Source organism: Orycteropus afer, unplaced genomic scaffold (genome assembly GCF_000298275.1).
Source record: "Orycteropus afer afer isolate SDZICR_OR568_19922 unplaced genomic scaffold, OryAfe1.0 scaffold00231, whole genome shotgun sequence".
NCBI lineage: Eukaryota > Metazoa > Chordata > Mammalia > Tubulidentata > Orycteropodidae > Orycteropus > Orycteropus afer.
In genome coordinates, this window is record NW_006921818.1 from 3,862,694 (window position 1) to 3,874,505 (window position 11,812).

Consider the following 11,812-nt stretch of genomic DNA (forward strand, 5'->3'; position numbering starts at 1 on the left):
CTATGGGGAGGAAATGGGAGGGGAGCTATTGCATTGTGGTAAACTGTGGTCAATGACATGAGACAAAGTATATGTGAACTGCTGTATGGAAAGTGAATTTTCTCTGTAAATCTTCACCCAAATCACAATTAAAAAAATAAAATAAAAATAATAAAAAATATTTAAACATAAAATCAAGACAAAACAAATCAATACATAACTAACAGTTAAAGACAATGACTTCAAAATGTCTAGCAAACAACATGCAACCTCGAATCAAACAAAAAGAACAGGATAAAACAATAGAAATAAAATCCCAAACAAAAATTTCATTAAACATGGAGGAAGAGGAGGCAACAGAATTATGCAAGAAGGAATTTAGAAGATATGTTTATAGAACTCTACAAAAGCTTAAGGAAACCTCAAACAGAATCAAGGAGAACACAGACAGTACCCTGGAAGAAATCAGGAAAACCATTCAAGAGCAAAATAAGATTAATACACAATCAGAACTCATACAAAAACAACAGTTAGAAATCCATAAGATGAATACTAAAATTACAGAATTACACAACACAGTGGAAGCACAGAAGAATAGGCTAGAACTGGCTGAAGAATACATTTCCCAACTAGAAGATAAATCCCTTGACACCAGCCTGTATGAAGAAAACCTAGGATAAAGATTTAAGAGAAATGAAGAGAACCTGAGAGTTATATGGGATGACATGAAAAGAAACAACATATGCCTCATTGGAATTCCAGAACAAGAAGAGGCAAAAAACAAAACAAAACACTGAGAAAATTGTGCAAGACTTGCTAACAGAAAATTTCCCCTATATCATGAAGGAAGAAAAGATATTTGTTCAAGAAGCTCAAAGAACTCCATACAGGATAGATCCCAAAAGAAAGTCACCAAGACATATCATAATCAAACTTCAAATTCTCCAAAACCAAAGACAAAGAACAAATCTTTTGTGCAGCCCGGGAAAAAAGAAATGTCACCTACAATGGAGAAGCAGTTGGGCTGAGTTCTGATTACTCAGCAGAAATCATACAGGCAAGAAGGCAATGGGACGGCATATATAAAACTCAGAAGGAAAAGAACTTCCAAACAAGAATTCTATATCCAGCCAAACTGTCCATCAAATATGAGGGTGAAATCAAGACATTCTCAGACTAACAGAAATTAAGGGATTTTGTGAAAACCAGACCAACCCTATAAGAAATGCTTAAAGAAGCCCTTCCAATTGAGAACCCAAAACAGACAACAAAAAAATCAGGATACATGACATCAACACTAAAACCAAATCAAAAATGGATGCTCAAAATAAGCCCATAAAACATTGTACAAAAAAAAAAAAACAAGGGAGCAAATCTGTACATGACACCAGCAACAAAACAAATAGAGGCTCTAAAGTTCTAGGTACAAAACTTCCAAATGGAGAGGAAAATAAGACAATGTCCTTATAGAACAGACTGTTTCAAAAATACAGAGACAAAAATTTACTCCAAGGTAACCACAGAAAAAATTAACAATCCCCCTGAGCACACCCAGAAAGAAGGAAAACATATGGGCTTAGTAAGCATGAAACCAACAATAAAGAAGAAAAGAGAGCAAACATTTGACAAAAAATGAACTCAGCATAGAAAGTATTTGGACCAAGAAAACTCCACTCCGATAACATGACAAAAAACACAATAGAATGATTGCAATCAATTCATACCTATCACTAATTGCACTCAATGTGGATGGACTAAATGCACCAAACAAGAGAAAGAGAATGGCAGACTGGATAAGAAAATCAATATGCTGCCTACAAGAGATATACTTTAGATACAAAGATAAAAACAAATTAAAAGTTCAGGAGTAGAAGAAAATATACCAAGCTAATGGTAACCAAAAAAGAGCAGGAGTGTCAATATTGATCACTGATAAAATAGACTTTAAGGTGAAAAACAGCTTAAGGACAAAGAAGGATACTATATGACGTTGAAAGGGTCAATTGACCAAGAAGACATTACTATAATAAATATCTATGCACCCAATGGAAGTGCTCCAAAATACATGAAGCAAATATTAATTGAATTGAAAAGCAAAATAGCCAACTCTATAATAGTAGGAGACTTTAACACACGACTTTCAAGGAGGGACAGATCAACTAGAAAAAAACTCAACAGATACAGAAGAACTCAACAACACAATCAATCAACTCAACCTCAGACATATACAGAGCTCTCAACCCAACAAAAGCACAATTCACATTCTTCTCCAGTGCACATGGATCCTTCTCCAGAATAGATCATATGTTAGGACATAAAACAAACCTCAATAAATTCAAAAACACTGAAATACTACAAAGCATCTTCTCAGACCACAATGCTATAAAATTAGAAATTAATAATAGGAAGATCAAGGAAAAAGCATCAAACATGGAAGTTGAATAATACACTGCTCAAAAACTACTGGGTAATAGAAGAAATAGAGTGAAAAAAAAAAAATCCTACAAGCAAACAAGAATGAAGATACATCTTACCAAAACCTATGGGACACAGTGAAAGCAGTACTCAGAGGTCAGTTTATAGCAATAAATGCACACATCAGAAAAAGAGGAAAGAAACAAAATCAACCCTCTAACTCAACAACTCCACCATTTAGTAAAAGAACAAAAGAATCCTACAGTATCTAGAAGTAAGGAAATAATAAAGATCAGAGCAGAAATAAAACAAAAAAAAAATAGAGAAAAGCAACAAAATAAGAAGCTGGTTCTTCAAAAAGATTATCAAAATTGACAAACCATTGGCAAATCTAACAAAAGAAAATAAAGAGAAGATGCAAATAACAAGAATAATAAATGAAAAGGGTGACATCACAACAGAACCTACTGAAATAAAAAAGACACTGACAGAATATTATGAAGAACTGTACTCCAACAGATTCAAGAACCTAGAAGAAATAGACAACTTTCTAGAAACACAAGACCTACCTAAACTATCCCAGTCAGAGACAGATTGCTCCCTTGGATCAATCGGCCATGGGATACCAGAGTGGCACCATTCACATGAAGAAAAAGCTAGACAGACAGGAGTGCATAACTAACAAGGGCACCAGGGGGGCAGTTACTGGGAGGGGAAAGGAGGAGAGTGGGTTAGGGTTGGGGATGGTAAGTAGGGAGTGAAACCAAATGTACACAAAATGTTGAATGTAAAACAAATTCTGCTCTGTAAATCTGCATCTAAAGCACAATAAGAAAATGAAAGAAAGAATGTCCATATATATAATAGAGCCAACAAAGGGTAAAGTTGTGATAACTTCTTAGCCAAAGCTAACCATCCTGAGGGAGTGAGTTGTTGGGCCTGTGGGCTCAGGACCATGGTCACAGAAGATATGAAGCTCAATTGGCATAACATGCTACACAAACACATTGTTCTACATCTTACTTTATTGAGTAGTGACTGAGGTCTTAAAAGCTTGCAAGTAACCATCTAGATGCAACAATTGGTCTCTCCTCGTCTGGAGCAAAGAAGAATGAAGAAAACCAAAGATGCATGGAAACAATTAGTCCAAGGGACTAGTGGATTATAGGAACCTCAGCCAACATGACCTTGGGACCAGAAGAACTAGATGGTGCCTCGCTCCCACTGTCTACCACTCAGAAAGGGATCAGTGCAGGAGATCCTGGATGGAGTGGAAGAAAAATGTGGAATGAAATTCTAAATAATAAAAAAGCCTAGGCTTACTGGTCTGATAGAGGCTGGTGAGACCCCCAAGAATAAGGCCCCTAGTCACTATTCAGGCCTAGAATTTAACTCACTCTCGTGGCTTCCAGACAAACAATTGACAGGCATAAAAGGTGAAGAAGAAAAGATCAAACCAAACTCACTGCTGTTGAGTCAGATCCGACTCATAGTCACCCCTCCTTGGGTTTCCAAGGTGGTATCACTCCTTAGAATGATCAATTATGGGAGATCAGAAGGGTAATATTTGCACAGGGAGATAGCTCAGAGGTCAGGAAATGCAAGGAAAGAAGGATACAAGGAAAAGGTAGCCACAGGGAAGAAGTAGAAAGAGAGTTGTTACATTATGGGTATTGCAATCAAAGTCATGAAATAAAATGTGTAGGAACTGCTGTTTGGAAAATGAACTTGCTCTGTAAACTTTCACTCAAATCACAATTTTAAAAAAAAAGTATACCTGAAACATCAAGTCATGATTATACCTCTTTGTAGCCGCAGAACCAAGCACAGTGACAGCCAACATGGTATATGCTCACTATGTATTGAACTGATGAGCGTGGCAGCTGTTTTTTAATGAGCAGCAACTACATGCTAGTCATCAGTTAGTCTCTTTCCATTATTTGATTTTTCTAATTCTCCAAAACACCATGTAAGGTTTATTGCTCAGTTTTTTGGATGAAAGAAGCAAGATTGAGAGGACTAAATATATTGACCAATGTTACACAGTCAATGAAAGCAAAGGTGTGCCTAGCAAAAAAAAAAAAAAAAAAAAAAAAACATAATGCAATGTGATTCCCACAGGGACAAAGAAATGTACCATCATGAGAGCCCAAAATAGAAGTCCCTGGCCCAGCCTGGAAGTGTTGGTATATGGGATGGAGATGTCAGTGAACTCTTCTTTGTTGGGTGATGGCAAGGTGAATTGAGTTTTCAAAGTTTTGAAGACTGAAGGAGAACTGGCCATACCAAGAGAAGAGTGGGCACAGCAGGCAAAGGGGGGATACTCAGCCTTGGTCGAGAGAAGAGGGCAGCATGGTCTGAATTCAAGTTCACATAATTTCTCACCTGGATAAGAAATCATTAACTGCTCTTCCCACTCATTTTCCTTCACTATCACCAGAATGAGCTCTAAGGTTCAAATTTGACTGGCCAGAATTTCCTGCCCTGCATTGGTTGATGGGGTGACTCCTATTCATAGTTCAGATTGACTCAGATGACTGACTTATTCCACAAAAGCCTGGAGCAACAGAGGAAGAAGGAAAATCAGGAATAAAAGGAGGAAATAGAATGTGGCTAATTGTCTCCATAAACAACTGTGTACTTTGCCATGACGAGACCAGAAGTGGATGGTATCTGGCTATCATTACTGAATGTTTTCATTAAAGATTCTACAGAAGAATCCTGATCAAAAGGGGGTAATTGCTGAACACAATTTCAAATCCTCATAGAATCCAGAATTTCTGGAGCCATGAAGGCTGGATGAGCCCCTGAAATTATTGCCCTGAGATAATCTTTAAAACATAAGCCAAAAATATCCCTGAAGTCTTCTTCAAACCAAACAGTAGTTTAGCTTAATTAGTAAAGAATGTCTGCCTTGAGCTTGTGTCTTTTGAAGAACTATCTATATGAAATCATATTGACAATAGTAACTTGAAACATTAGATAGAAAATCTAGGGGGCTATGAGTTTATTTTAACAGTGGTGAATAATTAAGAAAAAGAGAGTCCAATGCAGTGAATTACTTGGCTTGGCTCTTCTAACCATGGTCTTTGTGGCTCCCATCAGATGACTGGGTGGAAGTATGCAAATGTAAGGTGATTGTGTTCCACCAAGGGAATTAGATAGCTTGTTAGTAATTAAATAAAATACATGGCACCCTTGTGGGAATGGGACCACGGAAATAAGGTGTGCATGGAACCCTAATGTGGGGATTGGTCAGTTTTGTCATTCCACTAACCTTAAAATTAGCCCTCCCAGAGGCAGAAAGGGGGATCTCACTACTATCAAGAAAGTTAACAGAAAAGAAATGGCAGAAAGATAGCATCAGCAGAGGTAGCAGAACCAAGAGACTGGCACGAGACAGAGCAGTGGGCTTGCTGGCCCATGGAGCGAGAAAGCTGAGTGCCTTTGGGCAGGAGGCTAGCTGGCTGAGTGGGGTGCACCTAAGTGCACCTATCAGCAGAACTAAAAGAGCTTTGTAACATTTCCCTGAGCAGGGCAGAGGCCAGGTCGAGAGGCTGAGGGCCTTATAGAGACATGCTCATGGGTGTGGCCAAGGGAAGGCTGTCCTGATAGAAAGAATTGTATCCTGAGTGTTCCTGAACCTGAATTGTAGCCTAACTACAATTGTAACCTAACTTCCCTAATAAACCTCGTAATTGTGAGAATGGTGTGTAAGTTCTGTGTGACCACTGCAATGAATTATCAAACCCAGTAGAGAGGTAGAGTACTGTGGGAGGGATGGTTGGTGTCAGAATTGGTAAAAGAGTTGGAGGGTAGTGGCATGTCTGACCTCTGCCTCATAAGAATCAGCTTTGGGCAGTTCTTATTGATCCCTCTCTCTCCCACTAGTGAAGTTAGATGAGGTCAGAGGATGCTGCCCCCATGTCCTTTTTGCAGTGTGAGAATGGTTACACAATGTGTAAAATATAGTCAATACAACTGAATTGAATATGTAGAAATTATTGATTTGGTGTGTTTTGCTGTGTATATTTTCCAACAACAACAACAAAAAATAAATAAATAGAACATTGAGGGGGAAAAAAAAAAAAAGAGGTTAACATACCTGAAAGCTCAAGGGGAGATTTTGAAGATATTAGCAATCGCCAAAGTCATCAAGTCAAAAACAAAAGATCTGTTCTGCAATAAAGAACCAGAACACCCACCAACGAATATCAAAGCACACTCTAAGGTCCAGGATGAAATGAAAACTCTGGGATGCAGCATAATAAAAAAAAAATAGATACAAATAATCAATGGCCTGTTGTCAATGATAGCGTGATATAGAGGAAACCAAAAGAGAAAGGAAAGGAAAGAGAAGGGAATTAAAATTAATTACTAAATACAGGCATCCATTTCTCAAGCTGAAAGAATTGAAGAAAAAATTCAAGTCTTGAGTTGCAGTATTGAAGGATTCTATGGGCAAAATATAAAATGATGCAGGCAGCATCAAAAGAAGATGGAAGGAATACACAGAGTCACCATATATAAAAAAGATTGGTCGACACTCAACCACTTCAGGAGGAAGCATATGATCAAGGATCGATGGTATTGAAGGAAGAAGTTCAAGCTGCACTGAAGGAGCTGGCAAAAAACAAGGCTCCAGGATAAAAACAGAATACCTGTTGAGATGTTTCAACACACAGAAACAGTACTCATTTATTCCGAGGAATTTGGAAGACAGCTATCTGCCAACCACCTAGAAGAGATCCGTATTCATGCCATTCCAAAGAAAGGTGATTCAACAGAATATAGACATTTCCAAACAATATCATTAATATCACATGCAAGTAAAATTTTGCTGAAGATCATTCAAAAAACAGTTGCAGCAGTACATTGAAGGGAACTACCAGAAATTCAAGCTGCATTTAGAAGAGGACATGGAATGAGGGATTATTATTGCTGATGTCAGGTGGATGTTGGCTAAAAACAAAGAATACCAGAAAAATGTTTCCCTGTATTTTGTTGACTATGCAAAAGCATAGATCATAACAAATTATGGATAACATAGATCATAACAAATTATGGATAACACTGCAAAGAGTAGGAATTCCAGAACACTTATTGAGCTCATGAGGAACTTGTACATAGACCAAGAGGTGTTTGTCCAAACAGAACAAGGGGATGCTGCATGATTTAAAATCAGGAAAGGTGTGGGTCAAGGTTATATTCTTTCACCATATTCATGCAATCTGTATGCTGAGCAAATAATCTGAGAAGCTGGACTACATGAAGAAGAATGCAGCATCAGGATTGGAGGAAGATTCATTAACAACCTGTGATATACAGATGACACAACCTTGCTTGCTGAAAGTAAAGAAGGCCTGAAGCACTTACTAATGAAGACCAAAGACTATAGACTTCAGTATGGATTACACATCAGTGTAAAGAAAACAAAACTCCTCATACAGGACCAATAAAACAACATCATGATAAGTGGTGAAAAGATTGAAATTGTCAAGGATTTCATTTTACTTGGATCCACAATCAATGCTCATGGAAGCACCAGTCAAGAAATCGAACAATGTAGTGCATTGGGCAAATCTGCAGCAAAAGTCTTCTTTAAAATGAGTGTTTAAGAGCAAAGATGTCACTTTGAAGATAAAGGACCAAAAGCCATGGTATTTTCAATCACTTCATATGTATGTGAGAGCTGGACAATGAATAAGGAAGACTGAAGAAGAATTGATGGATTTTAATTGTGAGATTGACAAAGAATGCTGAAAGTACATGGACTGCTAGAAGAAGGAACAAATCTGTCTTGGAGGAAGTACAGTAGGAATATGCCTTAGAAGCAAGAATGGCCAGACTTCATCTCTCATACTTTGGTCAGGTTGTCAGAAGGGATCAGTCCCTGAAGAAGGATATTGTGGTAGCTAAGATTGTGTGTCAACTTAGCTGGGCCTGGTAGAGTGGCTGGACAGCTGGATGTAGTATTCCCCATGATGAGACTGGCAATCAACTCCATGGGATCTACCACAAGCAGCTGAGTAGCTGCCTTTGGGATGTGGTCTGCTTCCTGTTTATAAGAAGCAGCTTTGGGAATAGTCTCCAGCTTATGGCACATTTGAACCCTGCATGTAGCAGGGTTGTTCAGCAGCCTACCATGATCTGCCAATCTTGGGACTTTCAATGGACTTGAATCAATGGCCTGCCATGTGGTTTGGTAACATTGGGACCGTGCCATTTTATTTGTCGACCTTGGGTTTGTTAGTCTCAGCAGCCAGTAGCTGCCTGAGCGAAGAGATGCCTCTAGCTTCAGTGGGCCAGGAGCAAGAGGCAGAGCTGAAGCCCAAGGTTGAGGGGCACACAGCCCCTAGAGCCTGGCACTTGGAACTCAGACTTCTAGCCTCCAAAAATTGTAAGAATAAACTCCTGCTAATTAAACCCATCTCATTTGTGGCATGTTCCTGTCAAAGCAGCACTAAGTAACCAAGTGGATAACATGCTAGGTAAAGTAGAGGGTCAGTGTGAAAAAGGAAGACCCTCAAGGAGATGGATTGACATAGTGGTTGTGATGATGGGCTTAAGCATGGCAATGATTGTTAGGATGGTGAAGGACCAGGCAGTGTTTTGTTCTGTTGCACTTAGAGTCACTATGAATTGAAACTGACTCACTGGAACCTAACAACAATAAAGTACAGGCACACCACGTAGATATTGTGAGTTCAGTTCCAGACCACCTCAGTAAAGTGAATATCACAATAAAGTGAGTCACACAAATTTTTTGGTTTCCCAGTGCATGTAAGAAGGAGCTCTGGTGGCACAGTGCCTAAGGCATTTGACTGCTAACCAGAAGGTTCGCAGTTCAAACCCACAAGCTCCTCCATGTAAGGAAGATGTGGCATTCTACTTCTGTAAAGATTTACTCCCTCGGAAACCCAGTGGGGCCACTAGGAGTTAGAATCAACTCAATGGCAGTGAGCTTGGTTTTGGTTTTGAGTGCATGTAAGAGTTATATTTACGCTATACTTAAGGCACTTGACTGCTAACCAGATGGCTGGTGGTTTAAATCCATCAGCCACTCCTTGGAAGGAAGATTGGGCAATCTACTCCCATAGTGATACTGCCTCAGAAACCCAAGGAGGGGTTGCTATGAATCGGATCCAATTCGATGGCAGTGAGTTTGGTTTTTTTGTTTTTTTCAGTCTATTCAGTATGCAATAGCATTATGAAAAAGTTTGAAATATTGTAAGAATTGCAGAGTCACGAAGTGATCATGTGCTGTTGGAAAATGGTGCCGATAGACTTGCTCAGCGTAAGGGTGCCACAGCCTTTAATTTGCCAAAAATGCAGTATCTGCAGGATGCAATCAAATGAGGTGCAATAAAACAAGGTATGCCTATATATGTCAGGCACATGTGCTGGATACTCTATATGCAGGCATGATGCTCCAAATGGTAAATAACCATTATGGCACAGGCATTGACCCCACAGAACAGATGCAAATCTTAAACATGACTGTTCAAATAAACTGCTGGTAATCACCTTGCCCATATTCAATACTCAATTTAATCCCCACAGCAATACTGCCCCTGACAGCAAAGAGAAGCAACTTTGAGGAAAACATCAATCATATTATGGATTGAATTGTGTCCCTCAAAAATATGTGTCAACTTGACTCAGCCATGATTCTCAGTAGTGTAAAATTATTCTCCATTTTATGATATCATGCAATTATATTAAGTGTTACAAATTCTAACCTTTATGATGTTAATAAGGAATTCTAGTGGCACAGTGATTAAAGCACTGGGCTGCCAACCAAAAGGTCAGCAATTTGAACCCACCAGCTACTCTGTGAGAAAAAGATGAGATAGGCTGTTTCTGTAAAGATTTACAGACTTGGAAAGCCTATGGTCCAGTTCTACTCTTCATACAGGATTTCTGTGAGTCAACACTGACTCGATGGCAGTGGGTTTGGCTTTTTAATCATTTAATGAGGCAGGATTACCAGTAGTTGTGTTAATGAGGCAGAATACAGTCTATAGAATTAGGTTGTATCTTGAGTAAATCTCTCGATATATTAAAAAAAATTAAACAAGTGAGCAAAAATCTAGGGACATTAGTACCACCAAGACAGAAGGGCCAAGAACAGAACACATACCTTGGACTGGGTGTCCCTGTACTAGGAACCTCCTAGATCCAGGGGAAGACTGATGCCAAACACATGGAGATCTGCAAGGGACGCTAGGCCCATAGATGTTAAAAGGAGACAAGGACCTTTCCCCAGAGCCGACAGAGAGATAAAGCCTTCCCCTAGAGTTGGTGCTCTCAATTTGGTCTCCTAAAGTGTAAGAAAATAATTTTCTGTTTGTTAAAGCCATCCACTTGTGATATTTCTGTTATAAAACCAAAACCAAACTAAATGCGCTGCTGTAGAGTCGGATCCAACTCATCATGACCCTCCTTGGGTTTCTGTTTATGTCATAGCAGCCCTATATAATAAGTAAGATAGAATTTAGTACTGAGAGAGTAGGTCACTGCTCTAACAGATACCTAAAATGTGGACGTGGTTTTGCATTTGGGTAATGAGTAGAGGCTGGAAGAGTTTTAAGGTGCCTAATGGCAATAGCCTACATTTCCTTGAAGAGATTGTTGGTGGAATTATGGACATCAAAGGCAATTCTGGGAAGTTAGTAGAGCTGTATCACTGGATATGGCACAGATGACACAGAATGCATGAAGCAGTGGCAGAGAAACACCTGCAGCAGAACCAAGAAACTAGTGCAAGACAGCTGACCCACAGGGAAAGAAAGCTGAGTGTCTTTGAAAAAGAGGCTTCTTAGAGGAACAAGATGCCTCTGGGCACGTGTTGATGGAGCTACACTTACTGACGCATGGAGCAAGAGAGCTGATTGCCTTCTCTGCTTACTAGCAGAGTGGGGTTCTGAGCACTTAATAGTAAAAGTAAAGAACTTTGAAACACTTGCCCAAATAGGGCAGAGGCTAGGCCATCCCAAGAGGCCTGAAGGGCTGAGAGGACAAGGGACCAGAAACCAGAAGCTGAAGAGACAAGGAGCACAGGAAGCTGAGCTGTCTCGGTCTCAAAGTGTAGTGCCATGACCTCTGAGGTCTCAAAGTGTTGACCTTGGCCTCTGGGCTTTCAAAGGGTGGGGCCACAAACTCCTAGGTTTCAAAGAGTCAGCTCTTCACCAACATGGTTCTGGCATATGGGCTTGCCATTCATGAGAACCAGGAGGACTGGGCCAGATCCACTGCCTAAAACTGAGGCAATGGCACTGGGAAGAGGTAACTATGGGGAGGAAGTAGGAGGGGAGCTGTTGTATTGTGGTAAACTGTGGTCAATGACATGAGACAAAGTATATGTGAACTGCTGTATGGAAAGTGAATTTGCTCTGTAAATCTTCACCCAAATCAC